The 16,030-nt window shown below is 47.2% G+C and overlaps 2 long non-coding RNA genes across 3 annotated transcripts in view; one reads left to right on the top strand and one right to left on the bottom strand.

The window, feature by feature from the left end:
• The window catches only part of LOC140396416 (uncharacterized), a 68,832-nt gene extending 59,227 nt beyond the window's left edge, over positions 1-9,605 (bottom strand). Inside the window, exons 1-2 of the long non-coding RNA XR_011936519.1 lie at positions 9,500-9,605; positions 4,147-4,272 (exon numbers count right to left, since the gene is read on the bottom strand). This is a non-coding gene — a long non-coding RNA (uncharacterized lncRNA). The remainder of the gene's footprint in view (positions 1-4,146; positions 4,273-9,499) is intronic.
• LOC140396415 (uncharacterized) lies at positions 8,814-11,283 on the top strand. Of its 2 annotated transcripts, none has more exons than XR_011936517.1 (2): positions 8,814-9,369; positions 10,896-11,283. It is a non-coding gene; the product is annotated as an uncharacterized lncRNA (long non-coding RNA). The 2 variants fall into 2 exon arrangements; XR_011936518.1 differs by lacking the exon at positions 8,814-9,369 and adding an exon at positions 9,379-9,800.
• Positions 11,284-16,030: the final 4,747 nt, after the last annotated feature.

Here is a 16,030-nt window from a genome sequence, read left to right as displayed (position 1 = left end):
GAGATAGCGGATGCACTAGTTATGATATTTCAAAATTCCCTGTATTTTGGAAAGGTCCCGGTGGATTGGAGAAACACTAATGTGATGCCCCTATTCAAAAAAGGGACAAAGGCAAAAGTAGGAAACTTATAGACCGGTTAGCTTGACATCTGTGGGGAAGTTGCTGGAATCAATTAGTAAGGAGATGACTGAACATTTGGAAAGACAAAGTTCAATACACCATTCATTGTCAGCATGGATTTGTGAAGAGTAAGTCATGCTTGACTTGCAGATTGGAGGGTAGCTCACGTCACTCCAATATTCAAAAAGGGAGGTAGAGAGAAAGCAGTGAATTATAGACCAGTAAGCCTAACATCGGTAGTGGGGAGAATTCTTGAATCCATCATCAAGGACTTTATAGCAGAACATTTGGAAAGCAGTGGCAGGATCAGTCAGAGTCGGCATGGATTTATGAAGGGAAACCATGCTTAACAAATCTGTTGAAATTCTTTGAAGATGTAACCAGTACAGTTTGACGAGGGGGAGCCAGTCAATGTGGTATATTTGGACTTTCAGAAGGCGTTTGACAAAGTCGCCCATAAGAGATTATTGTGCAAAATTAAAGCGCATGGGATTGGGGAAAGGTATTGAGGTGGATAGAAAACTGGTTGGCAGAGAGGAAATAAAGAGTAGGAATTAATGGGTCCTTTTCAAATTGGCAGGCAGTAACTAGTGGTGTGCCACAGGAATCGGTGCTGGGACCCCAGCTGTTCACAATATATATTAATGATTTGGATGAGGGAACAAAATGCAACATGTCAAAGTTTGCAGATGATACCAAGTTAGGTGCATAATCTGGACAGGTTGGGCGAGTGGGCAAATCAATGGCAGATGCAGTATAATTTGGATAAGTGTCAGGTTATTTACTTTGGAAGCAAAAACAGGAAGGCAGATTACTACCTGAATGGTTGTAAATTGGGAGAGGGGAGTGTGCAGTGGGAACTGGGTGTCCTTGTGCACCAATCGCTGAAGGTAAGCATGCAGGTGCAGCAGGCGGTAAAGAAGGCTAATGATATGTTGGCCTTCATTGTAAGAGGTTTCGAGTATAGAAGCAGAGATGTGTTACTGCAGTTGTACAGGGCCTTGGTGAGACCACACCTGGAGTATTGTGTGCAGTTTTGGTCTCCTTCTCTGAGGAAGGATGTTCTTGCTCTCGAGGGAGTGCAATGAAGGTTTACCAGACTGATTCCAGGGATGGCGGGACTGTCATGTGAGGAGAGATTGACTAGGTTGGGATTGTTCTCGCTGGAGTTCAGAAGAATGAGGGGGGATCTCATAGAGACTTATAAAATTCTAACAGGACTAGACAGGGTAGATGCAGGTAAGATGTTACCAATGATGGGTGTGTCCAGAACCAGGGGTCACAGTCTGAGGATTCAGGCTAAACCATTTCGGACAGAGATGAGGAGACATTTCTTCAGCCAAAGAGTGGTGAGCCTGTGAAATTCATTACCACCGGAAGTAGTTGATGCTAAATCATTGAATATATTCAAGAGGTGGCTAGATATAACACTTGGGGAGAATGGGATCAAAGGCTATGGGGAGAAAGCCGGATTATGCTATTGAGTTGGGTGATCAGCCATGATTGTGATGATTGGACAAGCAGGCTCGTTGGGTGATCAGCCATGATCGTGATGATTGGACAAGCAGGCTCGAAGGGCCAAAATGTCTCCTCCTGCTCCTATCTTTGTATCTATGTATGTATTGACAAACTTGCTTGGATTCTTTGAGGAATATTGTGCCACATTACTAGAAGGATGTGGAGGCTTTGGAGAGGGTGCGGAGGAGGTTTACCAGGATGTTGCCTGGTCTGGAGGGTGTGAGCAGTGAGGAGAGGCTGAATAGACTCGGACTGTTTTTATTAGAATGCCGGAGATTGAGGGGTGACCTGATAGAGGTGTACAAGATTATGAGGGGCTTGGATAGAGTGGATGGACATAGTGGACTGATTCCTCCTTCCCAGGGTGGAGGGGTCAGTCACTCGGGGCATAGGTTTAGGGTCCGTGAGGCAAAGTTTAGAGGAGATTTGCAAGGCAGGTTTTTTTACACAGAGGGTGGTGAGTGCCTGGAATGCATTGCCAGGGGAGGTTGTGGAAGTAGATACATTAATGGCATTCAAAAGGCATCTCAACAAATACATGGATAGGATGAGTATGGAGGGATACAGCATTAGGAAGTGTGACCGGTACAGGCTTGGAGGGCTGAAGGGCCTGTTCCTGTGCTGTATTGTTCTTTGTTCTGTGTAAACAGCAAGGTGGCATAATGGGGAAGCTGTGTATGTGGTATATCTAGACTTCCAGAAGGCGTTTGACAAGGTGATGCATAAAATCATCATCATCTTTATCAGTGTCACAAGTAGGCTTACATTAACACTGCAATGAAGTTACTGTGAAAATCCCCTTGTTGCCACAATACGGCACCTGTTCGGGTACACTGAGGGAGAATTCAGAATATCCAATTCACCTAACAAGCACGTCTTTCGGGACTTGTGGGAGGAAACCGGAGCACGGAGGAAACCCATGCAGACACAGGGAGAACATGCTGACTCCGCACAGACAGTGACCCAAACCGGGAATCGAACTTGGGTCCCTGTCCCTATGAAGCAACAGTGCTAATCACTGTGCTACCGTGCTGCCCTGTTTCAGGGTTTATGTTCCTATAACATAAAAGACTGATCCAGAAGGTGAGATTGCAGGGGATTGGGGGTAGAGTACTAGATTGGATTGAGGATTGGCTGACTGACAGAAAGCAGTCGGGATAATAGGGTCCTCCTCTGGCTGGCGAACTGTAACTAGCGGGGTGCCGTAGGGGTCAGTCCTCTAACCTCAACTGTTCACAATCTATATGTATGATCAGCAAGCAGGGACAGAGTGTAACATAGCAAAATTTGCAGATGATACTAAAAGAGATGGGAAAGCAGGCAGTGAAAAGGAGATAGAGTTTACACACGGAGAAAGATAGGCTAGGAGAATGGGCTAAAATTTGGCAGATGAGTTTAATGTGGATAAGTGTGAGGTTATCCAGTCTGGCTAAAAAAATAGAAAGGCAAATTGTTATCTAAATAGAAAGCAGATTCAAAATGTGCCTGGGTCTCTTTGTTCATGAATCGCAGAAAGTCAGTATGCAGGTACAGCATGTAATAAAAAAAGGCAAAAGGACTGGAGTATAAAAGTAGAGAAGTGTTGTTGCAATTGTATGGGATTTTGGTGAGACAACATCTGGAGTATTGTGTCCAGTTTTGGTCTCCTTATTTCAGGAAGGATATGGTGGCATTTGGGCAGTCCAGAGTATTGATTCCGGGGATGAAAGTTTTGATATATGAGGAGAGATTAAAACGTTTGGACTTCTACTCGCTGGAGTTTAAAAGAATGACAGGGGACCTGATCGAGGCATATAACATACTAAGAGGGATTGATAAAGTAAACGTAGACCAAATGTTTCCCCCTTCTGGGGCAATCTACAACAAGACGTCACAGATATTGGTTGGGAGATGGTAGATTTAAAACGGAAATGAGGAGGAACTACTTCTTGCAGAGGGTGGTGAATTTGTGGAACTAGCTGCCCCATAGTGCGGTAGAGGCTGAATCATTAAATGGTTTCAAGGTGATAAATATATTTCTGATTTTTAAAAATGGGTTAAAGGGAAATGGGGAACAGGCAGGGAGATGGATTTGAGACCAGAAAGAGATCAGCCATGATCTGAACAAGGAGGCTTGAAGGGCTGAACTGCCTACTTTACCTCCTAATTCCTATGTTCCTACAACATAAAGAAAAGGAGTGATTTACACTTGCTTCTGCATCAACGAGATTCCTGGTTCACATCCTGTTCCAGGGTTGACACTCAGTGATGGTCTGAGGGAAAGCTGCACTCTTGGAGATGCCATCTTTTGGATGAAGCATTTTGGATGCTGCCTGCTCCAGTGATGTAAAAGATCCCATGGCACTATTTCAAACAGTAGGGGAGTTATCTGCACTCTCTTGGCTGATAGTTTTCCTTAAAACATCCAAAAATTATCTAGTCCCTACCACATTGTTGTTTATGGAAGTTTGCTGAGCACAAATTAGTTGCCACATTTCCTACAACAGTAACTACACTTTAAAAAGTACCTCATTGGCTGTCATAATTTGAGATGTCCATGGTTGTAGCGTAGACTACAAAAACAAGTTCTTAATAACTTGAAAGCGTGGATTACCATCGGAAAACCAAATCGATGTAAAAACGTGTTTCTACTACTGCAACGGAATAAAAGAAAATTGTCTTTAATTCACACAATTAATGTGGAGTGTTTTAAAACATCTTTGCCGGTTTGGATTATCTGTGGAGTTAAAGTTTTATAATACTTGCACTGTCCTGTTACCCCTGTGGGCAAAGGTAACTGGGTCATCACGGTTTGGGAGTAGGGAAATTGACCCATCATGTCTGTACCGGTTCTCCAAAAGAGCTCACATATGCCATTCCCCTCCCTTCTCCTCCTGGCCTGCACATTCGTCGTTTTTAATCTAATTCTCCTTTGAATACGTCAGTTGAACCTGCCTCCACCACACTGAGGTGGGTGCATTCCAAACCCTAACCAATCGTCATAGCATGAAAATACATTTCCTCGTATCACTTTTGCTTCTTTAACTAATTACTTTATATCTATGCCCTCTTGTTCTCGATCCATACACGCCAGAGGACTCCCAAGATTGAGTTCCTTCAATCAATGATGGGTTGGATGATTACAACCAGAATGAGATTACAATTGGCTTCAGCAGCCCATGGTTTAGCAGAGAAAATCAGCCAGCCTCCCTGTTTTTGTTTGCTATCTAGTGACCTGCAGCGAAATCATACGTGTAACATCATTACTCGGCGTGGAATTAATAGCTAACTCATGGGTCTGTATGATCAACTGATGGAGATGTAGAGTAATACAATAGTCGATTTTTGGGAAACAAATTCGTGAAAATATACAACAAATATATTTTTTAATTAATTCAACATGTTATATTTTATACTATTTGTGGTGAATGTATTTACCTAATGCATGAGCTGTCTGTATAATGCTGTGACCTCAGACCTGGAAGTGATGATACGGTCTACATCCGGAGCCATATATAGACCGGCCACCTGTGGGTGGCACTCATTTGTACAGCCGGCTCTGGCAGACGGGTTCATGGATAATAAAGCCTAATATTCACTCGTTCTCAGTCTCGCAGTGAATTGACGGTATAACAATTTATTATCCATCGACAGCACCATGGAAGCCGCTCTAAAGCTAGATAAGCTCGAACTCGATGCGCACGCGTCAGAGGCCAAGGAGATCTTCGAACATTGGCTTTGCTGCTTCGAGGCCTACCTCGACTCCTCCACGACTCCCACTGAAACCCTCAAGCTGCGACTCCTCCACGCTTGGGTGAGCCATCGAATCTCCGTGATGATGGAGAAAGCTGCCACGTACGAGGCGGCGGTCGCAACCCTTGAGGTGCATTTCGAGAAGCCCGTAAACGAGGTGTTCGCCCGATACCTCCTCACTACTCGCCGTCAACGCGCTGGGGAATCGTTGGACGAGTACCTGGAAACCCTAACCCTACACGCGAGGAACTGCAGCTATCGGGATGTGACGGCGGAGGAACACATGAACCTACAGATCCGGGACACTGGGGTCCGATCGAACTACATCAGGCAGCGCCTGCTGGAAAACGGGACCTCTGACCTGCGGGACACGGTAAAGCTAGCTACCTTGTTAGAGGTGGCCTACCAGACCCGTGGGCCCGGCGAACCGCTCGTGGACACCATCATCGCGGCCCCCGTCGGACCCGACTACATCACAGTCCTGGGCCGCGCGGCTGCCAGTCCAGCCGGGGAAGCGCAGTGCTACTTCTGCGGCCAGGGTCAACACTCCCAGCAGCGTTACCCAGCCCGCACAGCGATGTGCAGCGACTGTGGGAAAAAGGGACACTTCGCCAGTGTCTCTCTGCGCCAACCTAAAGCCCAGAAATCGAAAACTTACCAGGCCCGACCCATGGACTCGCAGGCCTGCAGACCCCGCAATGTGGCTGCGTGCCTGCCCGGAATGCCCCCTTCAGACACGTCATCAGATCCGTGGGGGCCGCCATCTTGGCCGCCGGCTCCAACACCGACCAACACGTGCGACTCGTGGTGGCCGCCAAGCTGGTCCCTCCACATCTATCCCGCATCCCAAACAATCTCCCTTGCCTCCGGTTCCCATTCGGTTCAGATCCGGGGGTACTGTTATCTTGCGATGCAGGGCGCAGAGTATGCTCGTTTTAAGCTGTACGTCCTCTCTCACCTCTGCGGCCCCCTACTGCTCGGATTAGATTTCCAATGCAGTCACCGAAGCCTAACCCTACAGTTCGGCGGACCCTTGCCCCCCCCCCCCCCCCCCCCCCTCACGGTATGCAGCCTCGCGACCCTCAAGGTCTCTTCCCCCCCCCCCCTCCCCCTTCGCTCTTTGCGAACCTCACTCCCGACTGTAAGCCCATCGCCACCAGAAGCAAGCAGTACAGACGGGGTCTCGGTCTTTCGGAGAACAATGGACCGAATGGTGGACCAGTACGGTTTGTGGGCTACTTACCCGTACTTGGGTATGTACCATCTGCGGCCATGATCAGCAGGACCATGCGCCAACCTGCAGAGGTTCCTCCAGGCCGCCCAATCCCTCAACCTCACATATAACAAAGAGAAGTGCGTTTTCCGCACTACCCGACTGGTCATCCTCGGCGACGTCGTGGAGAACGGAGTCCTAGGGCCCGACCCCGACCGTATGCGCCCCCTCACGGAACTCCCCTCTCCCCACAGCCTCGAGGCCCTCAAACGATGCCTGGGGCTATTCTCCTACTACGCCCAGTGGGTCCCCAACTATGCGGACAAAGCCCGCCCACTTATTAAAACCACCACTTTTCCCCTGACGGCTGAGGCCCGCTCGGCCTTCAGCCGCATCAAGACCGACATCACCAAGGCCGCAATGCACGCAGTGGACGTGTTTGTCCCCTTTCAGGTAGAGAGCGATGCGTCAGACATCGCACTGGCCACCACACAACCAGGTGGGCAGGCCAGTAGCATTCTTCTCTAGAACCCTCCACGTTCCCGAAATCTGACGCTCCTCGGTCGAGAAGGAAGCACAAGCCATAGTGGAAGCCGTGTGAGATTGGAGGCACTACCTAGCCGGTAGGAGGTTCACCCTCGTTACCGAACAGCAGTCGGTCGCCTTCATGTTTGACAACGCACAACGGGGCAAAATAAAAAATAACAAAATCTTGAGGTGGAGGATCGAACTCTCCACCTACAATTACGATATCAAGTATCGTCCTGGGAAGCTCAATGAGCCCCCAGATGCCCTGTCCCGCGGCACATGCGCCAGCGCGCAAGATGACCAACTTCGGGCTATCCACGATGACCTCTGTCACCCGGGGGTCACCCGGCTTATCCACTTTATTAAGGCCCGCAATCTGCCCTTCTCCACCGAGGAGGTCAAGGCCATGACCAGGGACTGCCAGGTCTGCGCGGAGTGCAAACCGCACTTGTACCGGCCAGACAAGGCCCGCCTGGTAAAGGCCTCCTGGCCCTTTGAGCGCCTAAGTATTGACTTTAAAGGGCCCCTCCTCCACCAACCGTAATATATACTTTCTAACCATCGTCGATGAGTACTCCCATTTCTCCTTCGCTGTCCCCTGCCCCGCCATCACCTCGGCCACTGTGATAAAGGCACTGCACAGCATCTTCACACTGTTCGGTTTCCCTGCATACGTCCACAGTGACCGGGGCACATCGTTCATGAACGATGAGCTACATCAGTACCTGCTCAGCAAAGGCATTGCCTCAAGCAGGACTACAAGATATAACCCTCAGGGAAACGGGCAGGTGGAGAGTGAGAATGCGACAGTATGGAAGGCCGTCCTTCTGACCTAGAAGTCTCCTGATCCCCCGCTGGCAGGAGGTCCTCCCCGACGCCCTCCACTCCATTTGATCACTCCTCTGCACAGCCACGAACGAAACCCCTCACGACCGTTTGTTTGTCTTCCCTAGGAAGTCCATCTCCGGGGTCTCTCTTCCATCTTGGCTGACATCTCCGGGACCTGTCCTTCTCCGGAGGCATACGAGGAGCCATAAGACCGACCCCCTGGTCGAGAGGGTCCAGCTGCTGCAAGCCAATCCCCAGTACACCTACATCGCGCACCAGGAAGGACGGCAAGATACGGTCTCCCTACGAGACCTGGCGCCAGCTGGTTTCCCTGCCAACGAGCCCCCCTCCCTGCTGCCTACCGCCACCCCCAGCGCCCCTTACGCTCCTTGGGTCTCCTGTATTGTCCCGCGCCGGCACTGCCGCCACCCACCACCCCACTGCCTACCCCCACCCCCCCCCCCAACCGTCTCCGACACTCCGGACTGGGGCTCAAACTCCAGACACAACGCCCCCGGAGTCACCATCTGTAACAACCGTGCCCGCTGCATCATCAGAGCTGAGGTCTAAAAGAACAATCCGGCCTCCAGACAGACTGAATATTTAATGACCCACATGTCACCCCAACTGGACTTGATTTTTTTAACCGGGGGTATGTGGTAAATGTATTCACCTAATGCATGAGCTGTTTGTATAATGCTGTGACCTATGACCTGGAAATGATGATACGGTCTACTTCCAGGTACTGTACTGGAATCCCGGTGGGCTCTGCCTTTGGCTCCGCCCTCACCAGAGCCATATATAGACCGGCCACCTGTGGGTGGCACTCATTTGTACAGCCAACTCGGGCAGGCGAGTTCATGGATAATAAAGTCTAATGTTCACTTGTTCTCATGGTCTCACAGTGAATTGACGGTATAACACTGTTAATCCATGTTGTTTTCACTAGGATGATTGCTGAAGGCTGGCATTCAATTTTAATTCGGTTACGGGTTTTTTTTTGCATAACTGCTGCTTTCTTCTGCGCCGGCCGCAGGGTCATAATTTACTGCTGCAAGAATGGCGCGCATTCTTGAGGGTCACGTGCCAGTCCGCGCGGTTTCTGGGCGGGGTGGGCGAGTCGGTGACGTCGCATGCAGATGAAGGGGGCGCTGCCGCGGGGTATGGCGCCTCCTGATTGGCCGGCGGTGACGCGCGGTTTGAGGAGGGGCGGGGCAGATAAAAAAGGGAGAGGCCTAGCCCGCCTCAGCCAGACACAGTTCACGGAGAGGAGTCGAGAAGGTGCAGTGATCGCCATCCCGCCTGACATACTTCACTGCCTTTTAAAAAAAAAAACCACCGGTGGAGAGCAGGGGGGAAAAAAAAGGAATCGGAGGGGACTTGTACGGGAAAAGTTTTTTTCGTCGTTTTTTAAAAAAATAATCATGTGGTGAGTCGGTATTAAAATGGTTATGGAGAGGGAGGAAAAGAATGGGAGCGTTCGCTTTCCTTTCTACCCGATCACTATTCTTACGCGGGGTGGGTGGGGCGTTGCATATTCGTATTTTTTTTAACCTTACCGCCGGGTCCCACCTAGTTCTCGCCGCGACGCTCGCTCTTCTGAGTCTCTTTCTCCCCGCGCGCCTGGAGTTCGCGGCCCGGCATGAGGCACGTGTCCCGCAGGGGTTGGGCTCGCGCTGCTTTCCGCCCCCCCCCCCCCCCCCGCCCGGGGGGCGCGGTGCCAGCGTTCGAGCGGCGACCGTTGGTCGCGGAGGGGAGGAGGGAGCCTTCTGTGGCCATCGCCGTCCGTTTATGACCGTATGCCTATCATCACTTTCCCGTTTGATTCGTCGTTGGGGTGCATTCCCTTCCGCGGGGGAGGTACGTTACGGCTCATAAAATTTTAAAACCGATCGGGTTCGTTACAAATGGCGTTCGGATTTGGCAAATCCCGCAGGAGGAGACCGCCAAAAAAATCTTTCTCCCCCCTCCCCAAATCTGCGCCGTCCTTTACTGTCGTGAATAAAAAAAGTTGACAATAGCTGATTTATGACCTGGAGGGATTAGTTCGAGGAGGGAGAAGCCGGGCTCCGTGTTCACTGCGGTAACTGCGATCATCGCTTTCCCCTTCACGCTACCGTTAAGCAATTTTTATTTCTGTGTTTTTTTTCTCTCTCGCGCGAATCAATCTTTTGTTGTCGACCTCAGACGAATGCTTGTTTTGGGTCGTTGGCGGATCGTTGAAAACGGGGGAGAGTTTGCCCTTGATGATTGAAGGTGATGGGGGGGGGGGGGGGGGGAGACCATTGTCCGCCGCTGAGAAAGAGATGCTTTTGTATTTTGTTGGTGTATAATTTGTGTGCGCGTGTAGGATTTCACCCGAGCAGTCCGCTGGATTTTTGACCAGTCCACTGGCTGAGGTAGTAGTTTGTGTTGTTGGAAGGGTCTGTGACACTGCCCAGTATGGAGATAACTGCGCAAGCTACTGCCTTGCCAGTGCTGGTGAGCACTCGGCGGAGAGACCGACCATCGTCACATACATCAAAAGGAGAGAGAAAAAAAACATGAGTTGCAATGTCCTCCTCTTCTCCAGGACACCTTTTTTTTTTTGTTGTCGCTTCAAAATCGGCATCGTCATGGACATTCGCAGCGTGTGTTGAAATTTCCCCCCCCCCCCCCCCCCCCCCATGCACCTTCGATCTGGTGCCCCCTACATTTCGCACCCCTTGAATGTTTTTTTAATGTGAAATCAATCAATAGCTTCGGCTGCTTTCCGAAGCCTACGTTTGACCCTGAATCATTATGCGAAACAGTCATGAGATGAATTAGTTCACTTTCTTAATTGGAGCATGAAGGGTTGGTTTGCCTGCCTGGTTTTTTTTTTTGTCGCTGAGTCTTTTCCTTTTACTGTTAACCGGCCCAATAATGTAGGTTTCGCTTTTTAGTATCTACATGTGCCTTTTTTTTGGTGTTCAGGTGATTATCAGCCATCGCACAGGTGCAGAACAGGCTCGTGTTTTTACCGGAGGAAAGGAGCAAAAGCAGCCTTGTTGGGACTTTTTTCTTTCTTCTCCCCCCCCCCCCCCCAATCAATATTTAAACGCAGCAATCAGCACAACTACAGAATCGATCACAGTTCTGAGTAAGGAATGGAACCGAATTCAATGGCTATTACATTGTCAAATGCGGCATAACCCGCTGGTAACCTGATCTGTGTTCTGATTAATCCTGATCTCCAAATCTGATCTTGGTTTGCTGCTGTGCTTGTTCATTGTCTATTCCCTTGGGAATAGATTTCATTTGTATGAATCGACTGTATTGCCATTTCCTCCCTTTCTAATTAAAATGGTTTAAATTACTACGATACATGTGTTTTATTTCCTGGGGAGGTGGGGCGGCAATGTTCACTGTTTTAAGACATGGTCACAGTTGAACACTAACATTAATAAGGCTTCAGATGCTTATTGTGCAGATCAACAGGTGCACCTCTGTTTGCCTGGCACAGGTGGCTGGGTTGGTGCAGAAGGTCAGATTGCCTATTATACAATGCAACACCACTCTGCACAAATGACTGCCCCACTTGAAAATCTTTGGGACCGAGATATTAATTGATGTCAGATGTGTTCACCATGGCTAGCTGTTTTAGAGAACACTTTACGAGTAACATGCTACGGTTGTTATGTATTTGGAAACCTCAAAATAAATCCATTTTTTGGGGGGGAAGGGACAGTGTGCCACCTGAACATTTGTACGCAAAACTATTTGACCTGCAGGAGTGACTGGGTGCAGTAGTAAATAGAAAAAAGTATTATTAAAGTATGCTGTTTTGATGGGTAGCAGATGTAATGGAGATAAAAACAATAGCTTTGATTCAAAATGTGGATTTAACAAATCTGCTTGAAACATTCAGATCTTTTAGCATCCAGAGACAATAGCTCATGTTTTGGGCCAAGGGCCTTCAGAGCTAGCATTGACTTAATCTTTGGTTATTTGCAGGGCTGCCTGCTTGGAATCAGATATTTTGGCTTCTGAGCTATCTGCAAAGAACCACTGGTGGCTCTTGAGTTTCCTGCCCGTGCACATTTTCAGCCCAGAATAGAATTTTGCAGAATGTTTGAATTAACTGGGAGGATCTCTAGCACTGACCTGATCCTTGAAGGCAACGTTCTTAAAACCATTAAAATCTAAATTACACCAACTGTTCGTTGTTCATATTTGCATTCAAATAATGAATTCTTGCATAGTTTGTAATCTAGAATGTACTAATCCCACCATATCCGAGATATTTTTTGGGTGTACCTGCATAGTGCTCCTCCAAAATCTGGTGTGAAAGGCATAATGAGCATATCTTCATTGACCTAAGTGCAGTTTATGAAGCTGTCAGGCTAGGTATGAGGAAATAGCAACAGGAAACTGCTGTTCTGTCGGAAGCTGCATATTTAAAATTGGTACAATTGCAGTTTAAAAACCTCATTGTAGCTAAATCAATTGAAGGAGTGTCTACCTAAACTTGGGTTTCAGTATTTTGTATGTAATATCAGAGGGCATCCTGAAGTGTATAGCCTGTACAATCTATTTTATTGCACTTCTACATTTATTTTCAAAATCCAGATTACTTAGATGGGTGAAGCAGATGTCTTAATGAGGCGTGGTCTTGGAGAGTAGCATACAAGATGAATTAGCAGTGCGGGTTCAATTCCCGTTCTGGCCTCCCCGAACAGGCGCCGGAATGTGGCGACTAGGGGCTTTTCACAGTAACTTTATTGAAGCCTACTTGTGACCATAAGTTATTATTAAATGCATGTATGTTCTTTATAGGTATAATTTAGAAATTTGAGTTTCAAAATTGTGTTGCTATGGAAGAGAGTTGGTGATTAGTGTAACAACTTTGACAATTAGAAAATTGGTGTTTTCCTGCATCCTTCAGCAGTAAACCTTGTGGCATTGCCTTTTTTTTAATAGAGCCTAGCATTCAATGGCAGTGCCAGCTATTTGAAGGGTCAATCCTACATGGCAGATTTTAGTTTTCCCCAATCAATCTTTTTAATCACTGCTTACTCTGTATCCCTTAATGGACAGTGGTGAACAAAATGAAGTGACCCAACATTTTCATGATCAATCACTTTCACGCTTGAAGTCAAAATGTTTCCCATTAATGTAGGCTTGCTCTCATGCTGCATAATTTGCTCCTGCTGAGCTATAAGACAGACCAAGCTAGGTAAGGGTTTCTAATGTGTCCCATTACATTATCTGGTTGATTATGGCCAAGACTTGACAATTCACACCAGTTAGTAATCTCTCACCTATTACCTTGTTCTGATTTTCTTTTTGTATTCCAAATGTACACAACAGAACACAATTTATGCAGTTCTTTGTTATTCCAGCTGAAAGTTAGGATAACTATGTTGTGATAACTTGAATTAGGAGACTATAAAGATGTCCACGACACTACATTATGGTTGGTGTCTCAATCCCAGCACTTGCCAGCCTGAATATTTCAGAATATCAGGCAGGCCCCATGTATCTGTTCCAAAGCCTATCCTGCCATTGTTGACACTTCACAGCTCCCTTAAATATCCATATAATCGAGCAGCTGTCCAGCCACCTGAACTTGTCTTTGCACAACTGATACCTCAAGTAAGAAGTCTTACAACACCAGGTTAAAATCCAACATGTTTATTTGGAATCACTCCAAAAGACTTCTTACTGTGTCCAACGCCGGCATCTCCACATCATGGATACTTCACAGGTAAGCAATGGATAGTGATTGAAAAGCAAAACATGTCTATTTACTTTTTATTAATTGAATGGGCATTGTTGGCAAGGCCAGTATTTATTGCCCTAGAGAAGGTGAACTCTCTTTTTGAACCACTAGTCTGGGTGCTGGGGATACGTCAATAGGGCAGTTAGGGGTAATTGCAGAATTTTGTCCCAGGTGCGGTAATATAGTTGTAAGACATGACTTGGAGTGGCATTTGCAAGTGGTGGTGTCCCTTGCCTCTTTTGCCCTTGTTCCAGGTGGTAGAGATAGGGTTTGGGAAAGTGCCCAAACAATAGATACACTGAGCAGACAGCAATGAACAATCTTGTTAGCAAGAGAAAATGGAGGAAGATCTGCATGGTAAGATGAGTGCACAGAAGGAAGTGGAGGCAATTACCAAGTTATATGTCCACATGCAATGCCCAAGGAGATTGACTATTCTAGTTATTAGTATTGCAAGTGGTTCAATCCATTCAATCATAACACCTCACCTGTTGTACTGTGATCATAAAATGGTATTTGATTCAGTGAGCAGTGCATGTGGAATCAATATGTCTGGGCAAATTAGTGATCAAGGAATATGAAAACATTTTAATAGCAATTAATGCAATGAAGGATAATAACAGGGTTAATGAGACTCCTAACTTGGTTGGTACGACATTAGAAGACATCAAAAAGCATGAGAATAATTGATGAATAAATCAAACCGGATGAAATGAGTTTCGATGGATGGTGTTGGCACATTCGAGGTTCAAATGCAATCATGGAAATGCTGTTACATGTATATAATAATTCATTAAGAAAGGAGATAGCACAGTGGTTAGCACTGCTTCTTCACCGCCCGGTCCCAGGTTCGATTCCCAGCTTGGGTCACTCTGCGGAGTCTGCATGCTCTCCCTGTGTCTGCGTGGGTTTCCTCCCAAAAGATGTTCTGTTAGGTAATTTGGACATCTGTGGGCAGCACGGTAGCACAAGTGATTAGCACTGTGGCTTCACAGCGCCAGGGTCCCAGGTTCGATTCCCCGCTGGGTCACTGTCTGTGCGGAGTTTGCACGTTCTCCCCGTGTCCGCGTGGGTTTCCTCCGGGTGCTCCGGTTTCCTCCCACAGTCCAAAGACGTGCAGGTTAGGTGGATTGGCCATGCTAAATTACCCGTAGTGTCCATAAGGGTTGGGAGGGGTTATTGGGTTGCGGGGATAAGGTGGAAGTGAGGGATTAATGTGGGTCGGTGCAGACTCGATGGGCCGAATGGCCTCCTTCTGCACTGTATGTTCTATGTAATCTATATGAATTCTCCCTCAGTACCCGAACAGGCGCCGGAGTGTGGCGACTAGGGGGTTTTCATTGTAGTGTTAATGTAAGCCTACTTGTGACAATTATTATTATTGAAGGATTGGTAACTAACAGCACAGAATCTGAACCAGGATGTACAAATCAGAATGGTGAATTCAATGTTAAATCGGGTACATAAAGTGTAAAAGCTGGGGCTAACGGGGGGAAAATACAAAATGACACTTTTGGAAAAAATAACCCAATGCAAAATGGGATGATATTCCACCCATCTTTTAATTCAAGTGTTCAATGCAAGAGATTATTTTTCAGTAATTGATACATATTACAACATTGAAATAGACCAGCTAATTTTTCTGTGGCAAATTTAATTTCTAAAAGTACTTTAATCCCATTTACAAAGATGGGCAGTTTGACCCAGTTGCTCTTTGCTACTCATGAGCCGCCTCCCATCTGAATTAATGTAATCCTATACACATATTACGTATAGTTTGATTTGACCATTGACATCAGCAAGCTAAATGTCGTGGCCCAGGGCAATGCCATGCTACCCTGGTTGGTTGGTACGACATTGACAATGATTGGATTGTTGATAGCTTTGCATATCTATGCTTTGCAATCACCGGCAATCTGCCATTTATACTAAACAGCCTGTGCAGTTCAAAGGTTGTGGCTGTTAAGTGTGTGGAACTACAACAATCTGCTGAGAACATCAAATTGAGCTTCTGCTCTCGGTGCTGGACAGAAGAAAAGGCTGACCAACTTTTATCTTTGCTGTCACATCCCTTGGCAGGGCAAGGTCACATTCAGACATCCTGGAGTTTCCCAGGACATCTGTGTTTACTTGGTCATACTCTTTGGATGGATGACAGCTGAATACCCAAAGAGTTTCTGTATGATTAACTGGTTGAGTTAACATGCTGGATATCCAATACCTCTAACAAGGGCACTTGTGAGATATGAAGTCGGCACACATTAATGCAGACAACTTGGATCCAATTCCAGATAGTTGAGACTGGGAGAAAGGATAGCTGACCTGCTCAAGAAGAGGACCCAGAGAA

Source organism: Scyliorhinus torazame, chromosome 19 (assembly GCF_047496885.1).
Source record: "Scyliorhinus torazame isolate Kashiwa2021f chromosome 19, sScyTor2.1, whole genome shotgun sequence".
In the NCBI taxonomy this organism is placed as follows: domain Eukaryota; kingdom Metazoa; phylum Chordata; class Chondrichthyes; order Carcharhiniformes; family Scyliorhinidae; genus Scyliorhinus; species Scyliorhinus torazame.
The sequence above is the reverse complement of the archived record's forward strand: the minus strand, read 5'-3'. Positions and strand labels throughout refer to the sequence as shown.